Raw genomic sequence first — 27,268 nt, forward strand, 5'->3', positions numbered from 1 at the left:
GCAGATAAGAATCCGCCTGCCAATGCAGGAGACATGGGTTCCATCCCTGATCCAGGAAGATCCCACATGCTGAGGAGCAGCTAAGCGTGTGTGCCCCACGACTACTGAGAAGCCACCTCAATGAGAAGGTCACACACTGCAACTAGAGTAGCCCCTGCTCGTCCCAACTAGGGAAAAGCCCAAGCAGTAACAAAGACACAGAACTGCCAATAAAAAATAAGTTAAAAGCAAAACCTTCTGGCATATTTTTTCCTTATTCATTTTCTTCTCATGATGATTGATAGATATCCTAAGAAGTAAAGAAGTACAGGTATTGCTTTACCATCTATATGCTATCACATTTTTTTTTAAAGGCACAGTCACTTAGTCGTGTCCAACTCTTTGCGACCCCATGGACTGTAGTCCGCCAGGCTCCTCTGCTCATGGGATTATCCAGGCAAGAATACTGGAGTGAGTTGCCAGTCCCTTCTCCAGGGGATCTTCCCAAGCCAGGGATCAAACCCGGGTCTCTCCCATTGCAGGCAGATTCCTTACCATCTGAGCCACAGGGAATACTTTTAAGTCATTCTTTATTGTCAGGTCCTTAATATATTAAGGGTACTACATAGAATATTCAATTAATTCCTACCAGAACCAAGTATGTTAGGCATTAACAGGCCCTTTGTGTAGAAACAGACACAGGCTCAGAAAGGCATTTTAATTGCCTGCATCTCAACAAAGCCAGGGGTGATGATAGAACCAGAATTTAAACCTCTGTTGGCCTGAGTTCAGAAAGTGTATTCCTTCAAATAAAGCAGTTAATAATAGAATGATACCCAAAACTGGCAAATATGAAAAGTACTTAAATATTCTTATCTATTTAAATAAGAAAATTTATATAACGTGCAGAGGATAGTACAGGCATACCTCAGAGATACTGTGGGTTAAGTTCCAGATCACCAAACTAACGTAAATATCAAAATAAAGTGAGTCACACACACGTTTTGGTTTCCCAGTGCATATAAAAGTTATGTTTATAGTATACTTTAGTCTATCAAGTATACAATAGCCTTAAGTCTTAAAAAGAACAACAAGCTTAATTTAAATATTTATTTATTTTATAAAATATTTTAAAATTTTTAAAATTTTATAAAAATTTAAATATTAAGCATTCCCTTTGCTTAAGTCAGAGGAGAAATATCCTATGACATCCCTTATATGCAGACTCTAAAAAGAAGAGATACAAATGAACTTGTTTGGAAAACAGAAATAGACCCACAGACTTAAGAGAATGAACATATGGTTGCCAGTAGGGGGAAAGATGAGGGGCAGGGATAGGGAGGGAGTTTGGGATGGAATTGTACACACTGCTACATTTAAAATGGGTAACTAACGGGGACCTACTGTATAGCACAGGGAACTCTATGTTATGTGCAGCCTGGATGGGCGGTGAGTTTGGGGGAGAATGGATACATGTATATGTATGGCTGAGTCCCTTTGCTGTTCACCTGAAACTGTCACAACATTGCTAATTGGCTACACTCCATATAAAATGGGGCTGGTGTTGGGATGACCCAGAGGGATGGCATGGGGAGGGAGGTAGGACAGGGGTTCAGGATGGGAACACGTATACACCCGTGGCGGATGCATGTTGATGTATGGCAAAACCAATACAATATTGTAAAGTAAAAAAAGTAATAATAATTAAAAAAAATACTTCATTGCTAAAAAATGCTACCATCATCTGAGCCTTCATCAAACTATAATCTTTTTGCCACAGTAACATCAAAGATCACCATTCACAGATCATACTAACAATGAAAATAAAAAAGTTTGAAGTATCTCAAGAATAGTCAAAATTTGACAAAGAGACAGACATGAAGTGAGCAAATGCTGCTGGAAAAATTGCACGATTAGACTGCTTGGTGCAAGGTTATAAATCTTCAATTTGTAAGGGGAACAAAAAGCATATTTTTGAAGCACTATAAAGCAAAGGACAATAAGGTATGCCTGTACCTAATATAATCATATAATTAAAACAACAGGTGGCCACAACTTTTAACCAATAGTTAGAAAATTGGGGGTTTACAGATGTGTTAGTTAGGAAAGGCTAACTTTTATAAAGACACTGAGTCAAAAATCTCAGTTATTTAACGAAATAAAGGTTTAATTCTTGCATCTGTCATAGTCCAATCAGCAGGGTCAAGATGAACTTTTGGAAATGAAATTGAAACCCCAGTGAAAAGGAATAGTCGGAGGTGAGAATAAAATTCCTCCCTTTAAGAAGAAACCTAGACTTGTCTCCAAAATGAGCTACCAAAGGTTATTCACTTTCAGTTCAGTTCAGTCGCTCAGTTGTGTCCAGCTCTTTGGGACCCTGTGAATCGCAGCACGCCAGGCCTCCCTGTCCATCACCAACTCCCAGAGTTTACCCAAACTAGTAAGATGTATTTTTAATATTAAATTATTCACTTATTTAACATTAAAAATACATCTTACTAGTTTGTCCTCTTTTACAATGCCAGGGTAAGCTAAGCCTGGGTGTTTTAATTATAATAGTGATTTTGTTGTAAATTTAAATATTAAAACTGGTGTGTTTAACAAACGTCCAAATTATGACATCATTTTAAGGGACTATTAATTCACACCTTATTAAACTGTGAAGATTATAAAATTAGAGCTTATTTTTAGAAATAAAAAGCAAGTTTTCTTGTAAATTGTGTCATTCTTGAAAGGAATAAAAAGACTAATGATACTATCTTGAGCCCAAATACAGTAGAAGCAGCATATGAAAAACTGTCTTCCTCCAATTCTGCCAATGTACACAATTTCTGAGATATATCACCACACCCTATTTACTATCCTTGGCTTGGCTTCAACTGGAGACTGCCAATTCCTTCTGAAACAGCCAGAAATTTGTGGCAACCTTGTTACACATGGTCTATTTTTTTTTCCCATGGAAATATTTTACTCCCTATATTTTTCCATACTTTGAGAAGATTGTGGCTGTTGAAAGTTCCACCATTACACTTAATGTACTAAGCACCGAGAAAATAATTTCTAAAAGGAAATTTGTGATTTTAGTACTGTTGATATTTTAGTTCAATTCCAAATTTCATTCTTCCATGCATTTATTGATTCACTCCAGAATATTTCTGGCTTATCATCTAGATGACAGGTAGTGTGTTTAGTATTAGGAATCCAATTTGAACAGGTCCTCACTCTTGATTCACATAATCATGGGGAAGACAAGCAAGTAATCACATAAGTAAAATAAAATCCAGACTGTGAAAAGCACTACAAAGAACAAAATGGTATTTCTGGGTCCTTATTTTATAATAATCATAGCTTTAAAAATACAGGGAAAAAAAAAAATTAAAGGAGTTACTTTAAGATGATTTGGATGGCTTCTGTGGTGGCTCAGTGGATAAGAATCTGCCTGCCAAGGCAGGAGACATGGGTTCGATCCCTGGTCTGGGAAGATCCCACATACTGAGGAGCAACTGAGCCCGTGCGGCACACTATTGAACCCACACTCTAGACCTGTAAGCCACAACTACTGAGCCCATCTGCTGCACTGCTGAAGCCCACGTGCCATAGAGCCTGTGCCCCACAGTAAGAGAAGCCACCGCAACGAGAAGCCCAAGCACCATGACTAGAGTAGCCCCACGTGCTGCAACTGCAGAAAAGCCCGTGCATAATAAAACCCCAGCACAGCCATAATGGTGGTGGTGGTGGTGAAGTCGCTAAGTCATGTCCGACTCTTGCGACCCCATGGACTGTAGCCCACCAGGGTCCTCTGTCCATGGGATTCTCCAGGCAAGAACACTGGAGTGGGTTGCCATAAATAAATAAATAAAATTATTTTTTTAAAAAAGATTACATTTCAGATGATGTGGAGAGCCCTGTATAGAGATTAGGGTTCAACTCAGACACTGGATGAGGAAGATCCAGTCATATGAAAAGACAATAGGAACTATGAAGGTCCTAAGATCGGCAGGTGTGGTGTATGGGTAGAACAGAGTTCAGTGGCTGGGGAAATGGGGTGGCCAGAAAGGAAAGCAGGGTCCAAGCCATGCAGGGCTCTCTCAGTCACTGAAAGCCACTGAAAGACTTTAGTGGGAAGTGTCTTGCTCCTAAGGTAGGATTTACATTAAAAAAATTATTTTTGTGCCTTCATGGTTGAGAAGGTTAAAAAGGGGAAAAGTGGACAACAGAAGAGAAGTGAATGAATAATCCAGGCAAAACATAACTGTGGTTTGGATCAGGGTGATGAGAGGAGAGGTGGAGGAATGGAGCTAGCTAGACCGAGAGAGCGTCATGCTGAGTGAAGGCAGTCAGACAGAGACAAACATCAGATGACATTGCTTATGGGCAGACTCTTAAAAAATGGTACAAATAAACTTATTTACAAAGCAACTGTTAATATGTACATGATATATTATTACGTGAAAAAACTGGTTACAAACATTATGCATAATCTGGTCAGTTTTCATTCCAATCCCAAAGAACAGTGCCAAAGAACGTTCAAACGACCGCATAATTGCACTCGTTTCACATGCTAGCAAGATAATGCTCAAAACCCTTGAAGCCAGGCTTCAGCAGTATGTGAACCGAAAACTTCCAGATGTACAAGCTGGGTTTAGAAAAGAGAAACCAGAGATCAAATCACCAGCATTCACTGGATCATAGAAAATCAAGGGAATTCCAGAAAAATATCTACTTCTGCTTCATGGACTATGTGAAAGTCTTTGACTGTGAGGATCACAAGAAAACTGTGGAAAATTCTTCAAGAGATGGGAATACCAGACCACCTTACCTGTCTCCTGAGAAACCGGTACGCAGGTCAAGAAGCAACAGTTAGAACCAGACATGGAACAATGGACTGGTTCCAAATTGGAAAAGCAGTACATCAAGGCTGTATTTTGTCCCCCTGTTTATTTAACTTATATGCAGTATATCATGTGAAATTCTAGGCTTGATAAAATCAAGGTGGAATCAAGATTGCTGGGAGAAATATCAACAACCTCAGATATGCAGATGATAAAACTCTAAAGGCAGAAAGCGAAGAGGAAATAAACAGCCTCTTAATGAGGGTGAAAGAGGAGAGTGAAAAAAGCCAGCTTAAAACTCAATATTAAAAAAACTAAGATCATGGCATCCAGACCCATCACTTCATGGCAAATAGAAGGGGAAAAAGTAGAGGCAGTGCCAGATTTCCTTTTCTTGGATTCTAAAATCACTGAAGATGGTGATGCTGCCATGAAATTAGATGACTGCTACTTGGCAGGAAGGCTATGACAAACCTAGACAGTGTATTGAAAAGCAAAGACATCACTTTGCCAACAAAAGTCTGTATAGTCAAGGCTATGGTCTTTCCAGTAGTCATGCACGGATGTGAAAGTTGGACCATAAAGAAGGCAGAGCACCGAAGAACGGATGCTTTTGAACTGTGGTGCTGGAGAAGACTCTTGAGAGTCCTTTGGACACTAAGGAGAGCAAACCAGTCCATCCTAAAGGGAATCAACCCTGAATATTCATTGAAAGGACTGATGCTGAAGCTGAAGCTCCAATACTTTGGCCACCTGATGTGAAGAGCCAATGCACTGGAAAAGACTCTAGTGATGGGGAAGATTGAGAGCAAGAGGAGAAGGGGACGACAGAAGATGAGATGGTTGGATAGCAGGACCGGCTCAACGGCCATGAGTTTGAGCAAACTCTGGGATACAGTGAAGGACAGGGAAGCCTGGCATGCTGTAGTCCATGGGATCGCAAAGAGTCAGACATGATTTAGCAACTGAGCAACAACAACAAAGCAGAAACAGAGTCACAGATGTTGAAGACAAACTTATAGTTAGTTACCAAGGGATAAGGATGCGGGAGGGACAAATTGGGAGACTGGGACTGACATATACTATTGTATATAAAATCCAAGCCGGGCTTCAGCAATACATGAACCGTGAACTTCCAGATGTTCAAGCTGGTTTTAGAAAAGGCAGAGGAACCAGAGATCAAATTTCCAACACCCACTGGATCATGGAAAAAGTAAGAGAGTTCCAGAAAAATATCTATTTCTGCTTTATTGACTATGCCAAAGCCTTTGACTGTGTGGATCACAATAAACTGTGGAAAATTCTGAAAGAGATGGGAATACCAGACCACCTGACCTACCTCTTGAGAAACCTATATGCAGGTCAGGAAGCAACAGTTAGAACTGGACATGGAACAACAGACTGGTTCCAAATAGGAAAAGGAGGACGTCAAGGCTGTATATTGTCACCCTGCTTATTTAACTTATATGCAGAGTACATCATGAGAAACGCTGGACTGGAGGAAGCACAAGCTGGAATCAAGATTGCCGGGAGAAATATCAATAACCTCAGATATGCAGATGACACCACCCTTATGGCAGAAAGTGAAGACGAATTAAAAAGCCTCTTGATGAAAGTCAAAGAGGACAGTGAAAAAGTTGGCTTAAAGCTCAACATTCAGAAAACTAAGATCATGGCATCTGGTCCCATCACTTCATGGGAAATAGGTGGGGAAACAGTGGAAACAGTGTCAGACTTTATTTTTTTGGGGCTCCAAAATCACTGCAGATGGTGATTGCAGCCATGAAATTAAAAGATGGTTACTCTTTGGAAGGAAAGTTACGACCAACCTAGATAGCATATTCAAAAGCAGGCATTACTTTGCCAACAAAGGTCCATCTAGTCAAGGCTATGGTTTTTCCTGTGGTCATGTATGGATGTGAGAGTTGGACTGTGAAGAAAGCTGAGTGCCGAAGAATTGATGCTTTTGAACTGTGGTGTTGGAGAAGACTCTTGCGAGTCCCTTGGACTGCAAGGAGATCCAACCAGTCCATTCTGAAGGAGATCATTCCTGGGTGTTCTTTGGAAGGAATGATACTAAAGCTGAAACTCCAGTACTTTGGCCACCTCATGCAAAGAGTTGACTCATTGGAAAAGACTCTGATGCTGGGAGGGATTGGGGGCAGGAGGAGAAGGGGACGACAGAGGATGAGATGGCTGGATGGCATCACCGACTTGATGGACATGAGTCTGAGTGAACTCCAGGAGTTGGTGATGGACAGGGAGGCCTGGCCTGCTGTGATTCATGGGGTTGCAAAGAGTCGGACACTACTGAGCGACTGAATTGAACTGAACTGAACTAAGAAGGACCCACTGTACATCACAGGGAACCCTACTCAATACCCTGTAATGGCCTATATGGAAAAAGACTCTAAAAATGGATAGATGTATATGTATAACTGATTCTCTTTGCTGTAGACCTGAAACTAACACAACACTGTAAACCAACTATACGCCAATAAAAAAAATTCTTTTGAAAGATCTATATGGAAAGAAGCAACAAGACAGGCTGATGAGTGGATGTGAAGGATGAGAGGAAGGAGGAGTCAAAGATGAATCTTAGGTTCTTGGCTTAAACTAAAGGAATGATGACACCATTCACTGAAATGTGGATGACCATGCTAGGAACATGTCTGGGAAGGCCAGACAACATATCTGGGGCAATCTAGCTAGCTGACATGCCCAAGAGGCATTTATTATAGATTTCAAATGGATATAAGCCTAGATATAGAGGGCATTTGAGGTTAAAGATATTAATATAATTTGTATTTCTCAGCTTATATTTAGTATTTACATTCATGGGGATGGTTGAGATTAACTGGGACAGACTGTATATGAGTAAGGAAAGAATGCTTAGCACCTAGCCGTGAGAAACATCAATATTTAAAAGCTAGGGAGAAGAAGACAATCATGCAGAGTCTATATCCAAATGGCAGTGATGGAAAGAAAATGGCATTAAAATAATCAAATATTCTCTTTACTAGGAACTGTCTAAACTGTAGATGCTTGAGAAAATAGAAGAGATGTGATCATGCATACCCAGATATTTGGGTCAGCTTCTTTATTGCAGAAGTCATATATAAGATGCTGTTTTAATGTTCATAACAGATTTCCTATCTAACATATTTTATAATGTTCATGTGTATAAAGATTTCAACAAAACCATTACCGTTTGTATTTATTTTGTCTAGATGTAAAGCAGGCAGTACGTCACATTACACATATTGTTAAAATCCCTGCAGCATAATGTATACAGATTTGTGAATTTTGAATGATTTGAAGTTCATGAATATCTCAAGGTTGGTTTGTTTTGTCTTGTTCAAACCCTGGATATCATATTTTTGCAGTTTAATATATTTCTTGACTGGAAAGAAATGTTTAGATTTCTAGCTAGATGTAAGATTGTCAGAATAGAAGTTAAACATATAGAGAAACAAAGGTAACACATTTTGTAAAATATTAGGAAAACTTTCAAATAGTCTAGACAAATGCACTCAAAGTGTTAGAGAAAAAAAGGTTAGCTTTGGGGAAAATTAATGTATTTTGTGGGGTGAGACATAAAACGATGGCTCAGTACTCTATTTTTTAGAAAACACATAATGAAATTTTTTGAACAGTAATACAATAGAAATATAATACAGGGATGAAATGTATACAGGTGTTTAAATTTGATAATTTTTATCTCATATGCCATTTTCATAAAAACTGATTTTCCATAGCTGTCAAGCTGACAGGCGAGAAAGTCAACTTGCCCTTGAATGCCAAAGACTATTTTCAGATCCTTGAGCTGTCCCATTAATCCAATCTGTTTTGCATGCTTCTTACATGCCTTTTAGAAGGCCAATTGGCTTATATTCCTTCCTTAAAGCCTATTTACTAGCTCAGGATTCAAGGCCATCTACAATCTTGCTATATCTCACTTTAGATCTATTTTGCTTACTACCCACGATTCCCAAAGGAATCTCTATATTATTGGGTTGGCCAAAAAGTTTTTCTGGCTTTTTTGTAACACAGAAACTCCAAACTAATTTTTGGCCAACCCAATATAATATTCATTCATAGTTTTTCATTTCACGTAATTCCTACTTCAAATATTTTCCATGCATCTCTACCTCTGTTGCAATCACTGTGCCCTTGAATCAGTGGCATGTGCTTCCTTCTTTTACATAAGAAAAGGGTAAGTTGGGTTTTACAATTCTTTGTCTTCTTCACATTGCCTGAACTGGTGCCATATTGTAGACAGTAGGTTATCTGTAAATGTTTCTTGGTTAATTAGATAATTTATATACAGAATCCCCCCTTCATGGATCACTGCCTTGTTTTGGCGAAGGGGCTTGCATAACTCAATGAAGCTATGAGTCATGCCTTGTAGGCCCATGCAAGATGGATGGGTCATGGTGGAGAGTTCTCACAAAATATGATCCACTGGAGGAGGGAATGGCAAACCATTCCAGTATTCTGGCCACAAGAACCCCATGAACTGTATAAAAAAGGCAAAAAGATATAACACCGAAAGTTGAGCCCCCCAGGTTAGAAGGTGTCAATATTTTACTGGGTAAGAGTGGAGGACAATTACTAATACCTCCAGAAAGAATGAAGCAGCTGGGCCAAAGTGGAAATGATGCTCAATTGTGGATGTGTCTGGTGATGAAAGTAAAATCCGATGCTGTAAAGAATAGTATTGCATAGGAATCTAGGTCCGTTCCTATGTTAGGTCCATGAATCAAGGTAAATCGGCTGTGGTCAAGCAGGAGATGGCAAGAATAAACATTGACATCTTAGGAATCAGTGAACTAAAATGGACGGGAATGGGTGGGTTTAATTCAGATGACCATTATATCTACTACTGTAAGTAGTAGCAGATATGGGAAAGAATCCCATAGAAGAAATGGAGTAGCCCTTGTAATCAACAAAAGAGTGTGAAATGCAGTACTCAGGTGCAACCTCAAAAATGACAGAATGATCTCAGTTCATTTCCAAGGGAAACCATTCAACATCACAGTAACCCAAGTCTATGCCCCTACCACTGATGCCAAAGAAGCTTAAGTTGATCACTTCTATGAAGACCTACAAGACCTCCTAGAACTAACATAAAAAAATTATGTCATATTCATTATACGAGATTGGAATGCAAAAGTAGGAACTCAAGAGATACCTGGAGTAACAGGAAGTTTGGCCTTGGAATACAAAACGAAGCAGGGTGAAGGCTAACAAAATTCTGCCAAGAGAACACACTGGTCATAGCAAACACCCTTGTTAAACAACACAAGAGACCACTTTATACATGGACATCACCAAATGACCAATATTGAAATCAAACTGATTACATCTTTGTACCCGAGAATGGATAAACTATATACAATCAGCAAAAGCAAGACCTGCAGCTGACTGTGGCTCAGATCATCAGCTCCTTACAGCAAAATTCAGGCTTAAAACTAAAGGAAGTAGTAAAACCACTAGGGCAGTTAGATACTAGCTCCATCAAATCCCCTATGATTATACAGTGGCTGCTGCTGCTAAGTCACTTCAGTCGTGTCTGACTCTGTGAGACCCGATAGACGGCAGCCCACCAGCCTCCCCTGGGATTCTCCAGGCAAGAACACTGGAGTGGGTTGCCATTTCTTTCTCCAATGCATGAAAGTGAAAAGTGAAAGCGAAGTCGCTCAGTTGTGTCTGACTCTTAGCAACCCCATGGACTGTAGCCTACCAGGCTCCTCCGCCCATGGGATTTTCCAGGCAAGAGTACTGGAGTGGGTTGCCATTGCCTTCTCCTTATACAGTGGAGGTTACAAATAGACTCAAGGGATTAGATCTAGTAAATAGAATGCCTGAAGAACTATGGACAGAGGTTTATAACACACTCCTGTACACAGGAGGCAGTGAACAAAACCATCCCAAAGAAAAAGAAATCCAAGGAGGCAAAGTGATTATCTGAGGAGGCTTTACAAATAGCTGAGGAAAGAAGAGAAGTGAAAAGCAAGGGAGAAAGGGAAAGATATATCCAACTGAATGTAGAGTTCCAGATAATAGCAAGGAGAGAAAAGATGGCGTTCTTCAATGAACAATGCAAAGAAATAGAGGAAAACAACAGATAGGGAAAGACTAGAGATCTCTTCAAGAAAAGTGGAGATATCAAAGGAACATTTCATGCAAAGATGGGCACAATAAAGGGCAGAAATGGTAAAGACCTGATAGAAGCAGAAGAGATCAAGAAGAGATGGTAAGAATACACAGAAGAACTATACAGAAAAGATCTTAATGACCTAGATGACCGTGATGGTATGTCACCCAGAGCCAGACATTGTGGAGTGTGAAGTCAAGTGGGTCTTAGGAAGCACTGCTGCCAATAAAGCTAGTGGAGGTGATGGAATTCCAGCAGAGCTACAGGATGATGCTACTGAAGTGCTGCACTCATTATGTCACAAATCTGGAAAACCCCAGCAGTGGCCACAGGACTGGAAAAGGTCAATATTCATCCCAATTCCCAAGAAGGGCAGTGCTAAAGAATGTTCAAACTACCGCACAATTGCACTCATCTCACACGCTAGTAAAGTAATGCTTAAAATTCTCCAAGCCAGGCTTCAGCAATATGTGAACCGTGAACTTCCTGATGTTCAAGCTGGTTTTAGAAAAGGCACAGGAACCAGAGATCAAATTGCCAACATCTGCTGGATCATGGAAAAAGCAAGAGAGTTCCAGAAAAACATCTATTTCTGCTTTATTGACTATGCCAAAGCCTTTGACTGTGTGGATCACAATAAACTGTGGAAAATTCTGAAAGAGATGGGAATACCAGACCACCTGATCTGCCTCTTGAGAAATCTGTATGCAGGTCAGGAAGCAACAGTTAGAACTGGACATGGAACAACAGACTGGTTCCAAATAGGAAAAGGAGTTCGTCAAGGCTGTATATTGTTACCCTGTTTATTTAACTTATATGCAGAGTACATCATGAGAAACGCTGGACTGGAAGAAACACAAGCTGGAATCAAGATTGCCGGGAGAAATATCAATAACCTCAGATATGCAGATGACACCACCCTTATGGCAGAAAGTGAAGAGGAACTAAAAAGCCTCTTGATGAAGGTGAAAGTGGAGAGTGAAAAAGTTGGCTTAAAGCTCAACATTCAGAAAACGAAGATCATGGCATCCAGTCCCATCACTTCATGGAAAATAGATGGGGAAACAGTGTCAGACTTTATTTTTCTGGGCTCCAAAATCACTGCAGATGGTGACTGCAGCCATGAAATTAAAAGATGCTTACTCCTTGGAAGGAAAGTTATGACCAACCTAGATAGCATATTCAAAAGCACAGACATTACTTTGCCAACAAAGGTTCGTCTAGTCAAGGCTATGGTTTTTCCTGTGGTCATGTATGGATGTGAGAGTTGGACTGTGAAGAAGGCTGAGTGCCGAAGAATTGATGCTTTTCAACTGTGGTGTTGGAGAAGACTCTTGAGAGTCCCTTGGACTGCAAGGAGATCCAACCAGTCCATTCTGAAGGAGATCAGCCCTGGGATTTCTTTGGAAGGAATGATGCTGAAGCTGAAACTCCAGTACTTTGGCCACCTCATGCAAAGAGTTGACTCATTGGAAAAGACTCTGATGCTGGGAGGGATTGGGGGCAGGAGGAGAAGGGGACGACAGAGGATGAGATGGCTGGATGGCATCACTGACTCGATGTACATGAGTCTTCGTGAACTCCGGGAGTTGGTGATGGACAGGGAGGCCTGGCGAGCTGCGATTCATGGGGTCGCAAAGAGTCGGACATGACTCAGCGACTGATCTGATCTGATCTGATCTGATCCTCCCTTCAGGATGGAGAGAACTGAATACCTTTGCTGCTCGGACTACTGGGTACTGACATTTCATAGCTGAGTCCTTATGTGAAAACCACCCTTGGCCGAAGGGAATCACTTGGTTCAATGTTATGTCTCCACCTCAAGGGAAGTCCAGTGCTGATCAAAGAGGGAATATACAGGACTGTTCCCCTTGCCTCAGTAAGGGACAGCTCTGTAGGAATCTCCTTTCAAGAACTCCCAGAGGATCAACTTGAGGTCCGTGCTGCAACCGCATCATGGTTCAGCCTTGCCCTGTGCTCAATCCTGCTCTTTTACTCCCCTCATGTGTAATTCCCAGGACCAATCCCCAATAAATCTCAAGCACACAAATCTCCAATTTAGAGTCTGTTTCCAGGGAACCAAGCTAAGACAGCACACATTCATAACCGACACGAATACCAGTCGGCTCTCACTCTCGCCTCTGCGTGCTGGAGAGATTCGTATGCGTGAGACTGTGAGCCTCTCGGAGCTCAGTTTCTTTTCTGTTTTCTGCTATCTGCCTCGAATTTATGGAAATTAATCTCAGTATTTTAGGGATGTATTCAATAGTTCTCTAAAAAGTTATTTATGCCTTTTGTACTTCTGGAGCAGTAGCTTGGCTTAAAAGAATAAGCAAGGACTCAGAAAACTCAGGATTATATTTTATACATTATACTTTTTACTCTTAACTTTTCCATGTCTCAGTGTTTACACTTACAAGTCAGCTTAGTGCTATCTACCCTGTGGATTTCTGATGATATTCCAAATGAGATTAGATATAAAAATAAACCAATAAATTAGAAATAGGTTATCACTTATAAACATGATAATATTTTTAAAAGAAAATGCCAATTATTAAAATTAATAGGTGAATTTTTCACAATCATGCATTTTTAAATGAACCTTTTCTGATTTTTCTCAATCCGAATTTGTATATGAGTTAAAAGTATAAAAATCGAGTGTTAGAAGACTTTCAATACAGTTCAGTTGCTCAGTCATGTCCGACTCTTTGCAACCCCATGGACTGCAGCACGCCAGGCCTCCCTGTCCATCACCAGCTCCTGAAGCTTGCTCAAACTCATGTCCATCGAGTCAGTGATGCCATCCAGCCATCTCATCCTCTGCTGTCCCCTTCTCCTTCTGCCTTCAATCTTTCCCAGCATCAGGGGCTTTTCCGATGAAAGACTTTAGAGATCGTCCATTCAAATTCTCTTTCTCACAGATGAAATGGAGGTAACACAAAGGCCTATTGTTATATGATTAGTTAGAAAAAGGTTCACAACTAGACATGGGGGGGGGTGTCCCCATTTCCCTACTTCTTTGTAGCTACTTTTTTAACTTACAATGATCACAGAAATTTGGCAATTATGTTTGACTTGTCATCCTTACCTACCAGTATTTACTGCTTTGTAAAAATTATTCCATTCTTTCCATTTTGAATAATTTTCAGTTTTGTTTTCTTTTCCATTTCCATCTTTCCCTTCTTATTGAAATACAGCCTATCAAAATGAGCTTACCTAGGACTGTACTGAATATTGTCTCCAAAAAGAGCATGCAAGCCCTTTAATATAAAATTGACACAGTACTAAACATAGACTTAATTCAGTAAACTGACATCTTGGCAAACTCTCTTTTTACCTCTGTGGACGTTTTGGTGCACATGTGTGAGTGCATATCTTTGCATTTTAACGAATGGAAGGTTTACTTTGCCACAAAAGCACTCTGAATAAGAAAATAAGTCACACTTGCCGTGTAGAAGCAGGAGCGATGGGACTGGTTATAGCTGACTTCTGTCTCTGATTTCTCCATTCCCATTATTCTGTTTGACATTTCTGAAGCCAGTTTTAACATTTTAGTAGAGTCATAAATAATGGCAATAACCCGGAAAGGTTGGAATATACAAGACTGGAGAAGAGAGATAAATAACATATGTTTGTTCTTATATTCAAAGGGCAAGGGGGCATTAAACATTGGGCGAACCCAATTCCAAGCAGAACACACTTGAGAGACTGGGAAAAAAATACATGGACAGTCTCTAGCCCTCAATTCAATAGGAGGGTGGGTCCTTCCTAGTCTTGAGGGTGTTCTCCCAGACTTTTGCATTAAATGACAATGAATGCCATCCAGGCAAGCTTACGGTGATGAGGGGCCTGTCCCTGGCCTGCCTACTATCCTAAAGCTGGGGCCACAGCATGGAACAACTGCAGGAACAGCTTGCACAACGAACAACCCTCACCTCTGCCTTTGCTCTATGACCCACTCTGTCCCCCTCCAGCCCACACAGCCCACTGCAGTCCCGCATTAAACCTGGTAAAAAGAAAAAGGAAAAAAGATTTCCACTTGTTCTCATTTTATTTTCTCTTGATTATCCTTTCTAGTGTTTATTTTTGAGGAGCAGACATTTAAAATTTAGATTTTCCTCTTTCACGACAATGCAAAACATTCGCAACTCATTCACAATTTATAAACTCAGCAAATGTAGGCACTTCTGGGCATTGCCTGCTTGTTTGTTTTCAAATCTGGTTAAGAAAATGGCTCTGGATGGTTTCTGTCGGAGCTTGAAGGGCAGCGGAGTCTTGTCTCTGGTTCCCAGACAGTGTAACTAAAGATTCTGAGACGATTCACTACTCTTATTCCATGAAGTGAGTGATTTCTGGGCAAGTTACTGTTTCCCTGTGAGAAATAATAGCCAGCATCTTAGATAAAGCTAAAGTAAGGCAGCAATGGAGCCTCTGATTTCCTTGGAATCTAAAATCTTACCTGAAGGTTGTTTACCAAAGGGCTGGAACCCAGATGAGGATTGATTTAAGAAACAAGACTGCCGAAGTGACAACACACAGTTGGGAAGCCTAAGACAAGCCCTGTCTGATAAGGATGATGATCTGATTGGTAAATCTGAAGGTGGAACTGTCAGGATTGAGAGGCGATTAGAAGTAAATGATGATAAAGATCACAGAGAACAAAACACTGCTTTCTTGTCTGAGTAATGACAAGAATACGAAACCAGGAGCTTCAGTTGACATTCTCGTCCTGGTGCAGAGAAGAGGACGGGGACTCAGGTACATACTAAGCTATCCAGCACATCTCCATGCCACTGGATCATTACATTCCTTCTTTTCTTTCCAATTCATCTTTCATCAAAAAGCTGTGTGACCAACAAAGATGGGAAGTAAGTCTCCAGACATCCCAAGCCTTCTCAAACCAAGGAAATAATACATTTCAACCACTCATACTGATTTTTTTTTTTTTTTTTGAATGCCAAGCTTTGCAGCTCAGCTGTCAGAGCAGTGAAGTGAAAAATAAAATTAGGGGCCAAATGCCTAAACCCTCAAGAAATGCCATGGAGAAGAAGCAAAACAAGTAAAAAGGTTTTCCTTATTATTATTTTCTTAATGTTTAAATATATGGATTTTGTTATCAGTACTCTGAAAATGAAATCAGTGACCCATTGGACTAAATGCTTATGTTTAAGAAATGCCTTGAACTTTAAATAAACACCATTTTCTTTTCTCTTGGATTAATTTACTTGCAGATGTGTGACTCCGTTCAGGAATATATACCCAGCTGAGAAATACAGACAAGGGCAGGGCAGAACCTAATTTTCTTACTATTCAGACTTTATTGAACAGACAACATAGCTTTCAAAAGAAACATGAACTTCTCTTTCTTATTCACTTCAGGGACAGAGGGATGGAATTGAAGGCAGAATTCAGTTTCCTCCAGTGACCACAAAATAGCATTTAAAAATCTTGTAGTGTTTTGAATTTGCTCGTTTTGATTTTTTTTCTTCTTTAGCTTGGTAGTCGTGTGCATTTCTAAGCAGCCCAGGCTTGCAGCCTCCTTGGTCCTGCACTTAGTAGCAGTCAGAATGCATTAACTGGATTGTGCAACTACAGGGAATTCACAACACCTCTCTGGGCCTTACATTTTTTCTTTAAACTCAGTGAGTTTCACTAAATCATGTCCTGTTCCAGTGTCTGGTCTATTTTCTAGATCTTTGTAGGTTTGCATGTCTCCGTGTGGGAAGATGGAATCTCTTACTACGGCCCCAAATACTAGAGGATCAGCTAATTAATGGGCCATAGCTGAAGAGAACAGTCCTGTCGATTTGTGAAAGAGGCTGAGGGTGGTGAATCTGGTCTAGAGTCCTTGGAATCTAATGGCTCTTTTTCCCCTTTTCCCATTAGATGGTTTTTTGCTGTTTGCAGTTTAGTGCTCTGCAGATCTGTACTTCACTGTGACCAGTAACTAATGAAAAAGGCATTATCATTTCCATGAATAATTAGAAAACAAACTGAAAAATTAAATGCATGCCTGGATCGTCCCATCTTAGAACAGCAGGGAAAATATTTACATTGGATGTTGAGCCCATGTCAAATGAACAAACAGCGACCAAACAGCGACTACAGGGTAGTCATTGTCCTCGCTATACACTATCTCCTTGTTTTGATTCAATAGTTTGTTAGACTGTTGATGTTCAGTCATTAAGTTGTGTCTGACTCTTTGAGACCTCCATGGACTACAGCTGTTTTTATACTCTCTTCAATGTGACTGAGAAACCACTCAAGTTTTTAAAACTATTCCTGAAATAACTCAAAGCCATCTAAAATGGTTTCTAGATTTAGACTTCCCAGACACATAAAACCTACATCATAATCTAACATAATCTAACAAGTAAAGAATCCATCTGCAATGCAGGAGACCCTGGTTCAATTCCTGGGTTGGAAAGATCCCCTGGAGAAGGGATAAGCTACCCACTCCCATATTCTTGGGCTTCCCTGGTGGCTCAGATGGTGAAGAATCTGCCTGCTCTGTGGGAGACCTGGGTTCGATCGCTGGGTTGGGAAGATTCCCTGGAGAAAGGCATGGCAGCCCACTCCAGTATTCTTGTCCGGAGAATCCCCATGGACAGAAGAACCTTGGGGAACAGTCCATGGGGTCACAAAGAGCTGGACATGACTGAGCGACTAAGTACAGCACAGACTGCAGGGCAGTTTGTTAAATATGTTAACATTATTTAAAATAATATTTTGCTGTTGTACAATAAGTATAATTTTAAATTGTGTTTGTCAAGGAATTGTTATTTATAAATAAACCTCTGTCTTAGTGAAATAACTTTTGTTTATTACTAAAGCTAAACATTGTCCCTGTTAGTTTAAATAGAACAAAGTAAAAGATTTAAGAGGTGTGTCCGTTTCCTAAGGCTGCTGCAACAAATTGCCACAAACCAGTGGACCTAAAACAATAGAAATTTATTCTCTCATGGTTCTGGAGTCTGGAAGTCCAGGATGAGGCAGGGGCAGGACCACTGGCCCTGAAGACTCTCGGGGAGAATCCTCACCCGGCTCTCATGTAGCCTCCCGGGGCTGCCCAGCCGTCCTGCCCATTCCTTGGCTTGCCTAAGCATCATTCCAAGCTGTGTCTCCATCCTTCATCGCTGCTTTTACATCATCATCTCCTCTATGTCCCTGTCTTCTCCTTTTCAGTCTCTTAGAAGGACATCCCTCACTGAATTTAAGCCCCACCCTAGTCTAGAAATGATTTCGTCTCAAGATCTTGACTTATATCTACATAGACCCTTATTACACACAGGTTCAATTCTGAGGTTTTAGGTTGACATGTCTCTTGGGAGGTTACCATATACTTTGGTTTGGGCTGATATAACAAATTCCAATAGACTGGGTGGCTTAAACAACGCACATTTCTCTCTCACAGTTCTAGAGGCTGGGAAGCCCAAAGTCAAGGTGTCAGCAGATCCAGGACTGCTTCCTGGTTTGCTGACAGCCTCTTCCTGCCGTGTCCACACATGGTGAGGAGCCAAGACAGGAGGCAAGCGCTGTAATGTCCCTGCTTATAAGGGCACCAATCCCATTCATGAGGCTCCAGCCTCATGACTTAATTATCCCCCCACCCTCCCCCAAATACGATCACATTGGAGATTAAGCTTTTAACACATAAGTTTAGGGGGGGCAGACATGAACATTCAGACCATAACACCATTCAACTCACTATATAAGGGAAGGTCATGGAACTCAGATGAAGAACTAGCAGCTGGGCCTCAGAAACCACGGGAAAGAGCAGCTGGCAATTCCCTTGGAAACCAAGTTCAGCTCTCAGTCATCCTCCGTCTCCCTCTGGGGCTGCCTGGGTCCTTCCTCTGTTTCTCTCTGCCCATCAGCTTCCATCATTTTTCTCTTCATGGCAGAAGCTGCTAAGTTGCTTCAGTCGTGTCCGACTCTGTGCAACCCCATAGACGGCAGCCCACCAGGCTCTGCTGTCCCTGGGATTCTCCAGGCAAGAACACTGGAGTGGGTTGCCATTTCCTTCTCCAATGCATGAAAGTGAAAAGTGAAAGTGAAGTCGCTCAGTTGTGTCCGACTCTTAGCGACCCAATGGACTGCAGCCTACCAGGCTCCTCAGTCCATGGGATTTGCCAGGCAAAAGTACTGGAGTGGGGTGCCACTGCCTTCTCTGCATGGCAGAAGAGGACCCTGCAGATCTTAGTTTTACATGCCTTGAGCTCAAGAGGCCTGTAGAGTGACTGGCCTGTCTCAATCCTACTTTTCTAAAACAAAATGGTGTCACAGGCCAGTGTAGATCAAGCACCTCTCATGGGTCCCTTCAGCTATAGCTAGGGGCGTGGTCAGGTGAGCAAAGTTCGGGAAGGGAAAGGCATTAAATCAAGTCACAATGGCCTGGAGATTAATAATAAATAAGAAGTTTTTATACTCTCTTCGATGTGACTGAGAAACCATTTAAGTTTTTAAAACTATTCCCCAAATAATTCAAAGCCATCTAAAATGGTTTCTAGATTTAGACTTCCAAGACACATAAAACCTACATCATAATCTAACTATAGACTTGAATGTTCTATTATCAGTTTGGGCCTGCAAGGACTGTCAAGGTAGTTGCAGTGACTTTTCATAAAAATCTTTAAGAAAACCCCAGGCTGGGAGTTAGATACAAACTATTACATTTAGAATGGATAAACAGCTAGTCCTACTGTATAGAACAGGTAACTATATACAATCTCCTGGAATAAACCATAATGAAAAAGAATATAAAAAAGAATGTACATATGTGTATAACTGAGTCACTTTGCTTTATAGCAGAAATTAACACAATACTACAAATCAGATATACTTCAATAAAAAATTAAATAAAAAAAAGAAAATCCCAAGCTGTATTGCCGGCCAACTAGGAAACACATTAAACTTTGATCCAAAGGCTTTTTTGAGTTCCATGAAAATTCCTGGGTATATATTTGAGTAGGAGGCTAAGGGGCCAATGAGAGGCAAGCTCTTTCTTTTGAAAAGAGGTTTCTACTTGGCAGTAATGGGAGAACATACCCTGAGAAAGAAGGTGTACATGTGCCTGGAGGTGTGGTGGCCAGGGGTGCATGTGCTAATTGCCGTGGCAGGACAGGGGTTACTCAGAAAACTGGTGAGAGAGGAAAACTGGAAGTGATAAACTGGTTGGAAACTGAAAAATCTCATGGAGACAGAGTTAAATATGATGATCACAAGTGAGTAAGTTCTCCTTTCCTTTGACAAATCAGTGAGCCTTCAGAGCAGTGTGAAACTTGAGTTTCAGACATGAAATGCAAACACTTACGAGCGTGAGGGGCTGGCACTTGGGTACAGCTTCCAGATCTCAGAAGGCTGGGAGGATAAACAACTTTAGGAATCTTAGCATGAAATTTAGGTACTGGAGAAATCTGAAGAATAAAAGCACTACAAGTTCAGATCTCATAAACTAGAACTGGCATGTATGAGGTAGGAAACCGGCTGGCATGGGAAAAGAGGGCTTGTTGATTTCATGTACCAAGTACTGGAATAATGCTGTGTGTGTTGACTGAACTTACCAGGAGAAAACGTGATGAGAAAAGCTATCCTGTTACTGAGATAGGCCCAGAAAGGAAAATGGCGTTTGGTAAGGTCTACAGAGTAGACCTTTGATGTTAGATGACCTGACAATTAATTATAAAAGATTATGTTACTTTTCTGAATAAATCTGTATAACAGTGGTTTACTATAGTGGTTACATAGTATGGACTGAACTGTTCACCACCACCCTCCCCCAATTTCTATAATTAAGCCCAGCCTTAACCTCTGATGTGACTGTATTTGGAGACTGAGTTTCAGGGGGTTATTAGGGGCTTCTCAGTGGTGAAGAATCCACCTGCCAATGCAGGAGCCTCAGGAGACATGGGTTCGATCCTTCGAGTTGGGAGGATCTCTTGGAGGAGGAAATGGCAACCCACTCCAGTATTCTCGCCTGGACAATCCCGTAAACAAAGGAGTCTGGTGGGCTATAGGCGATGGGGTTGCAAAGAGTCGGACACAACTGAGCAACTGAGCATGTACGCACACACAGGTTAAATGAGACCATGAATGTGTGGCCCTAATCTGATAGGATTGGTGGCTTTATAAGAAGAGTCTCTCTCACTCTTTCTCTCTCTCCATTCACCAAGGACAGGTCATGTTAGGCCACAGTTGTACAGGCCAGCAAGATGGCTCTTCTGACCCTGTGGGACTTTGATCAGGAACTTATAGCCTCTAGAAGTATGAGAAGATAAATTTCTGTTGTTTAGCCCACCCAGTCCATGGAATTTTATTGCAGCAGCTAATAAAGACCAATGCATACAGCCATAAACATCATATTTGTATACATATATATGTTTACATATTTTTTTATGTTATCAAGTTACTCTCATATAAGGCTCATATTTGGAGTAAAAAGATCACCTACTGTTATTTTCTTTTTGGATGAATGTAGCATTTTGTGGGTAACTGGATTTCGGTCGACAAAATTCAGAATCAAATTGCCAGCACGATAGCAGGGTAAGTCACAAAGGCTGGGGGGTGGAGACGGAGCTGCTCTGTGGTTAGAGATACAGATGAGCAGTGACACGCTAGCAGCTCTTGGCTCTTCTCCTAACTGAATGTGTAGCCTTGTTGATTGTTGGTTTCCATTAAGAATCCAGAGGGGCACTGACATCTGCCCATGTCTGTGTAAATTTTTGGCATGTCTCTCCTGAATGGATATTAAAAAAGCTGTGAAACACCAGGAAACTGAGATACTCTGTCCAAGCAAGACCCCACCTGGTGAGAACCACGCCTACATCTGTAGCTAAATATCAGGGACTTCATCTCATTTTGCAGCGGTTGCTTACGTGTGGTTTCTTACAGATGAACTCTGGCCCACCTTAAATACACTTTCCAATTCCTTTGTCCATGATGGGTTCTGCACTGGGGCCAAGTGAGTGCTGTTTCAATACAGATCATACGGGGATTTTTCTGAGGATTCTGAAATATTTGAAGTTTTGGGAGATATTCGTTCCCAAACCCTTCTCTTAGCAAAGATGTAAAAAGAAAGCGGGGACAGCAATTACAGATCAAAAAAGGGTGGCAGGTACTATAGACTTGGTATGTATGGGAAGTTTGAGGATAAGAGACCAAAAACCAATTTTGCAAAAGCAGCTTCAGGGGCTTCCCTGGTGGCTCAGAGGTAAAGAATCCACTTGCCAACGTAGGAGACACGGGTTCGATCCCTGATCTGGGCAGATCCCACATGCCATGGACAACTAAGCCTGTTTGCAACTACTGAGCCTGTGCTCTAGAGCCCGGGAGCTGCAAAACTGAAGCCAACCATCTGAGAGCCCATGCGCCGCATCAAGAGAAGCCACTGCAGTGAGCAGCTCGCACACTGCAACTACAGAGTAGCCCCACTTGCCACAACCAGAGAAAAGACCGCACAGCAATGAAGACCCAGCACAGCCAAAAGTAACATAGGTAAGTAAATAAATAAAATTATATTTTTAAAAAACCCTTCAGTGGTTAAACATTTAGAAGATGTTTAACAAGGAAGCCAACTTAGAAGGGACTGTTTAAATCGCTCAGATACTAGAAAGCTGGGTAGAACACAATTGTGTTGAATTTGCATTTTCAATCTGTACATTAGCCATATTTGCCAGCTCCTTATCTGTTATGAAGGCGGAGTGGATGTGCTTTTCTTTGAGCATGTGTTTCACTTGCCTTTTATTGAATCAAAGTTCTCTGGCAAACAGGGATCCATTCAAATGTTACTGCCTGATCCAATAACTAACAGTAACAGTAACTCAAAAGTAACAAGTTGAGTCTTGTCTAATCACATAATAATTCACCAAATCCTCACAACAATCACAGGAGACAGTCAACAGTAGCATTTCGCATCTGGGGACACTGAGGCTTGGAGAAGCTCAGGAACTTGTCCAAACTGCACACACGTCGTAAAAGTAACAGAGCAAGGATGTGAATCTGATTAGCTCCACATGCCTCTACCATTAGCTCCTGGTGCCACTTTAGCAAACCAACTAGTATAGTACAATGTTCTACTGAAAGTACACGTGATAGTCTAACGTTTGCAACTTAAATCCAAAATAACACTTTTCTCCCCTTATATTCTGAGGCTGTAGTCATCTAATTCATTTCTACAGATCAGTATATTTCTATCATAAATATACTGATGCCAATGTAGCATCTAGGCATGAAAATGGAATATATTGATATTACCTCGAACCACCCAAATTGGGCCAGTGGATTAAAGAGTACTATGGCTACTTCCTGTCCTCCTGACCCTATATAAAGTATAAGAAAATATCCATGATGACATATATCCAACTCATAGATGTCTTACCTTTCCTTGAAAGCTCTCCGGCGCCTCAAGCTTAAACACATAGAAGCCACATGATGCTGAAGACAAATCATAAGAAGACGGCTGGAGTGTGAGAGGGCTATGTGTACGGGAGCTGGGCACCGGGAACAAGGAGGCTGGGCCACAGTGGGCGTCTGGGATGGGAGCTCATCACAGCACCTAGAGACAAGCAGATGGCAACTGTGTGTCAGAACTGAAGTCTGCCGAGCCTGTTAGAGGAACTGCAGCCTGTTACATGAGCCTGTTACTCCAAACATACTTTGGAGTCAGAAGGTGGGCTGTGTGGGCCAGCCATGGGGCACTCTTGCGAGAGGGCAGTCTTCTTAGTTAATCCAAATCTCATCTCCAGCTATGCTCCAGAGAGCCTGTGTGCTACCCTGAGTTAGAATCCCAAGTTCCCAGTAATGAAAACAGGATGAAACGATTGACGGACTTGGCTTTTCAGAAGCATGCAGACTTCCCTGTATCTGCCTGCTCGCTGCTCTCCTCCAGCGAGTCAGGAAAGCCAGAGGATCAGTGTTCAAAGCAATGTCTCCTGTGCCCGCCCTTTGGAGGACACACCACAGCTTCCTTTGGAAGCATCTATGCCATCTGACATCCAAAGTTTAATGTGGACAGAATATGTAAAGATGTAAACAGTGGAAGTTTTTATCTGAAGCCTGGGAATGGGGCTTCACAGCTTTGTCTCCTAGTTAGGAGTATTTTCAAGGTTGCCACCTGAACGCCTATGCAGGGAAGAGAAAAAAAGGAGGGTGTGGGGGAAGAAATGACAGGGGCAAATCTCGATAAAAGCGTGATTCACTCACAATCAATAGGAGAAAAGACATTACCAGCTGCATATATTAGCACGTTATTAACACACCCACTCAGGTTTTGAAATATCCATTTAAAATAACTTAATTAAAACCCAGTTATAGAAACTTTCCACCCTAACAATGAAACATCTATTTTATGATCATTCTGCATGTCAGTGGACTTTAATTTTTAAAGGTGAACTGCAACTTTTAAAAGGAGCACTAAAAGGGAAAACTCAAAAAAAAATAAAAATAAAAAAATAAAAGGGAAAACTCACATAATAATCATACTGTCTCAAAGATATTTTTGCCTTGATTTGAGAACACAAATTCTGGTTGTCCTCTCTAATACAGGGAAAACAGAAAGCATTCTAAGCATTTTAATCTCAGGCGTATTAAGCAAGTAAGCTACAAAATTTTGTGTTTTAACAACTGTATAAGAAATTAATTTAAAAACATATACATAGTATGCATGATGTTTTTATAAGATGCCATCCAATTGTAACTTTTAAAATGTATTTGTACATAAAAAATTTACTGAGCACTTTAGAAACCCTGAGAGATGCAGTAATATGAATATAAAGCAAGATTCTAGAAAATCACTTCCATTTTTGTATTTTGGGCCAGAGTCCTCGTTCATCGACATAATGGTGAGCCAGACCTCACGATGTGATAATGGTGCCTTTTGTTGCTGGCCTGCACATAACTTGGTGCCTCATAATCCTCTGCTTGGCATAGTCCTGAATCCGGTTCAGCATCCATGAATGTGCTATCCAGCCTCCCCTCTGGGAAGCCAGCATCTGCCACAGCTTCCGTGGATAGGAAGTTATCCTACACTGCCTAGTGAATCCCACTAGATGGTAGGCTCCTTTCTATTTCTTTAGACTGTGCATTTTAGGACTTCAGAATTAAGAACAGAATTCTAAACCAAAAGCCAAGTCGTGCCAGCGTCTATGTTACCTGTATTCTCGGTTACAGCAGCTCCTGGGCTGTTTACCTTCGTTGTTTTCATGCTGTAGATGGAGCTGTCATTGCTGCTGCCAGGACTAACGCGCAGATGGAAGGATTATAAGCAAACTCTGAAAAGAAGGATTTATGCTTTTAATGTTAATGCCGATTGAGATTCTCACTTAAGAATGTCAATAACACATTTGTTTATTTCCTCCCTCAAACACATTTTTCCTTGCATGATATATTTGTAATATATGAGTGCACAAACACATCAATGTTTACATATTGGAAAACTGAGATTCTGAGAGTTAACACTGCCATTCGGCTCTTTGTCAGGCTCTTCCCACTCAAAAACATCTGAGTTTTTCATATTTTCTGCATTATCAAACCCAAATGCCTCTGTCTGGTTGTCGATCCATACTTTCTCCAATCTGGCTCCTCCTCCCCATCAAACTGCACAGTCTTTGAGTTCTCAGTGTACACGCTCCTCTTCACCTGTGTTCACCTTCACCAATCTCCAGGCAACTCTCTCAAATCAAAGATCAAGCATTCTCTCAAACACATTGTTCCTTACACACTCAACTGTCTAATTCAGCGCTTATTCTGGTATTTAGCGATACACTGCATCAATGTGTAATGCGATGCTGTCTTTTAATTATTTTCGATGTGTCAGTTTATTTCCCTCAACTCTTTTGGAAGCATAAACAATTAAATCATGAAGAGTAAGTGTGAAGTTCAAAAACAAAGTGTTTGCGGTGCCATTTCCTGGCTTGGATACCGAATGGGTTAGGATGCTTGAAGGTAGAAGGCGACTCCAGAGCGTGCTGGTTTCTGGCAAGGAAATCGATAGTAACTTCCTCTCTTAGCGGCGGTCCCATCCTACACATATGTAGACCCTCACCCTACCAAGGGGTTTCCCTGGTGGCTCAGCAGTAAAGAATCCATCTGCAGTGCAGGAGACATAAGAGAGGTGAGTTCAATCCCTGGGTCAGGAAGATCCCCTGGAGGAGGGCATGCAACCCACTCCAGTATTCTTCCCTGGAGAATCCTACAGACAGAGGAGCCTAGTGGGGTACAGTCCATGGGGTCGCAAAGAGTTGATCATGACTAAGCAACTAACACTTTCACAAGATTGAAAATAAAAACAAGAAAAGCTTTAGATTTTTTAAAACTTAGGACTGACGGGTTGCAAAGAGTTGGACACAGACAACTGAAGCGACTTAGCAAGCAGGCAGCTATCCTACCAAGGAAGTAGCTTTCTGCTCTGGCTGGGTCCTGAGAAATCCAGGCTGAGGAAGCAGAGAGAGGAACAGGAGTCTCTGATCAATGGAGGATTTTCCATTGTTATAATCTCATTGCTCCAGGAGTTGTTTCAAAGATACAGCCAGAAGAATTTAAGTCTGCCCTTACTTTTCAATCCAGATGGGAAGAAAAAAAAAAGGGAAGCATTCACGAAATACCAATCTAAGATGACTTTTTTACAATTGTATTTGCTTCCTGGAAATGGGATAGCAAAGGCTACAATACAATGTTTATAGAATTTTAATTTATTAAGTTGTAAATAAAATGCCTGCCTTTGAAATGCATTTATCATCATTTTATAAAGTTTCATAGAGTTCACCTCTATATTTACTCAGATTTTTTTGCCTAGATCTATCCAGACACCTTTAAACTTTCATATATTTTAATCTTCAGTGAGAAATACCGAAGTGAAATAGGTCATTTCTTTCCATGGTGGAGCTGATGGCTGACTCCAAGCTGTGACCAAATGATCGCCCTTTGAGGCCAGATGAGAAATATGTACATGGACTTATTTTTCCTTATGTGTATCCTCAAGAGTCCATTAATAATTCTACTTTCATAAGGATGAGAGTTAACTTTAGAACCATTTTAGTAAAAAAAAAATACACAAAAGACTAAGAGAGAGGTCTTTATCTCTTCAAGCTGACAACTTGGGCTGTGGAATTTTTTAAAATATTAGAGGACAATAATGTGTGTTTGGGAGGAAAAATGTGGGCTGACTCAGAATCCTGTAGCTAAAACATCTCCATTTGTCTTTATAAAGTCTATATTCTGAAATATATTCCAACTGTTGGAAACTTTTAGTTCAAATCAATTTGAGTTTTTCTGTTCAAAGTCATTAATTCAGTTTGTCAGA

The 27,268-nt window shown here is 40.9% G+C and overlaps 1 long non-coding RNA gene across 1 annotated transcript; it reads right to left on the minus strand.

Annotated features, from left to right (window-relative positions):
* Window positions 1-1,153: 1,153 nt before the first annotated feature.
* On the minus strand, window positions 1,154-25,700 carry LOC133240130 (uncharacterized). The gene is made up of 3 exons (XR_009734122.1): window positions 25,120-25,700; window positions 23,348-23,524; window positions 1,154-1,206 (listed from the first exon to the last, which is right to left on the minus strand). It is a non-coding gene; the product is annotated as an uncharacterized LOC133240130 (long non-coding RNA).
* Window positions 25,701-27,268: the final 1,568 nt, after the last annotated feature.

This window comes from Bos javanicus, chromosome 27, assembly GCF_032452875.1.
Source record: "Bos javanicus breed banteng chromosome 27, ARS-OSU_banteng_1.0, whole genome shotgun sequence".
NCBI classification, from domain to species: domain Eukaryota; kingdom Metazoa; phylum Chordata; class Mammalia; order Artiodactyla; family Bovidae; genus Bos; species Bos javanicus.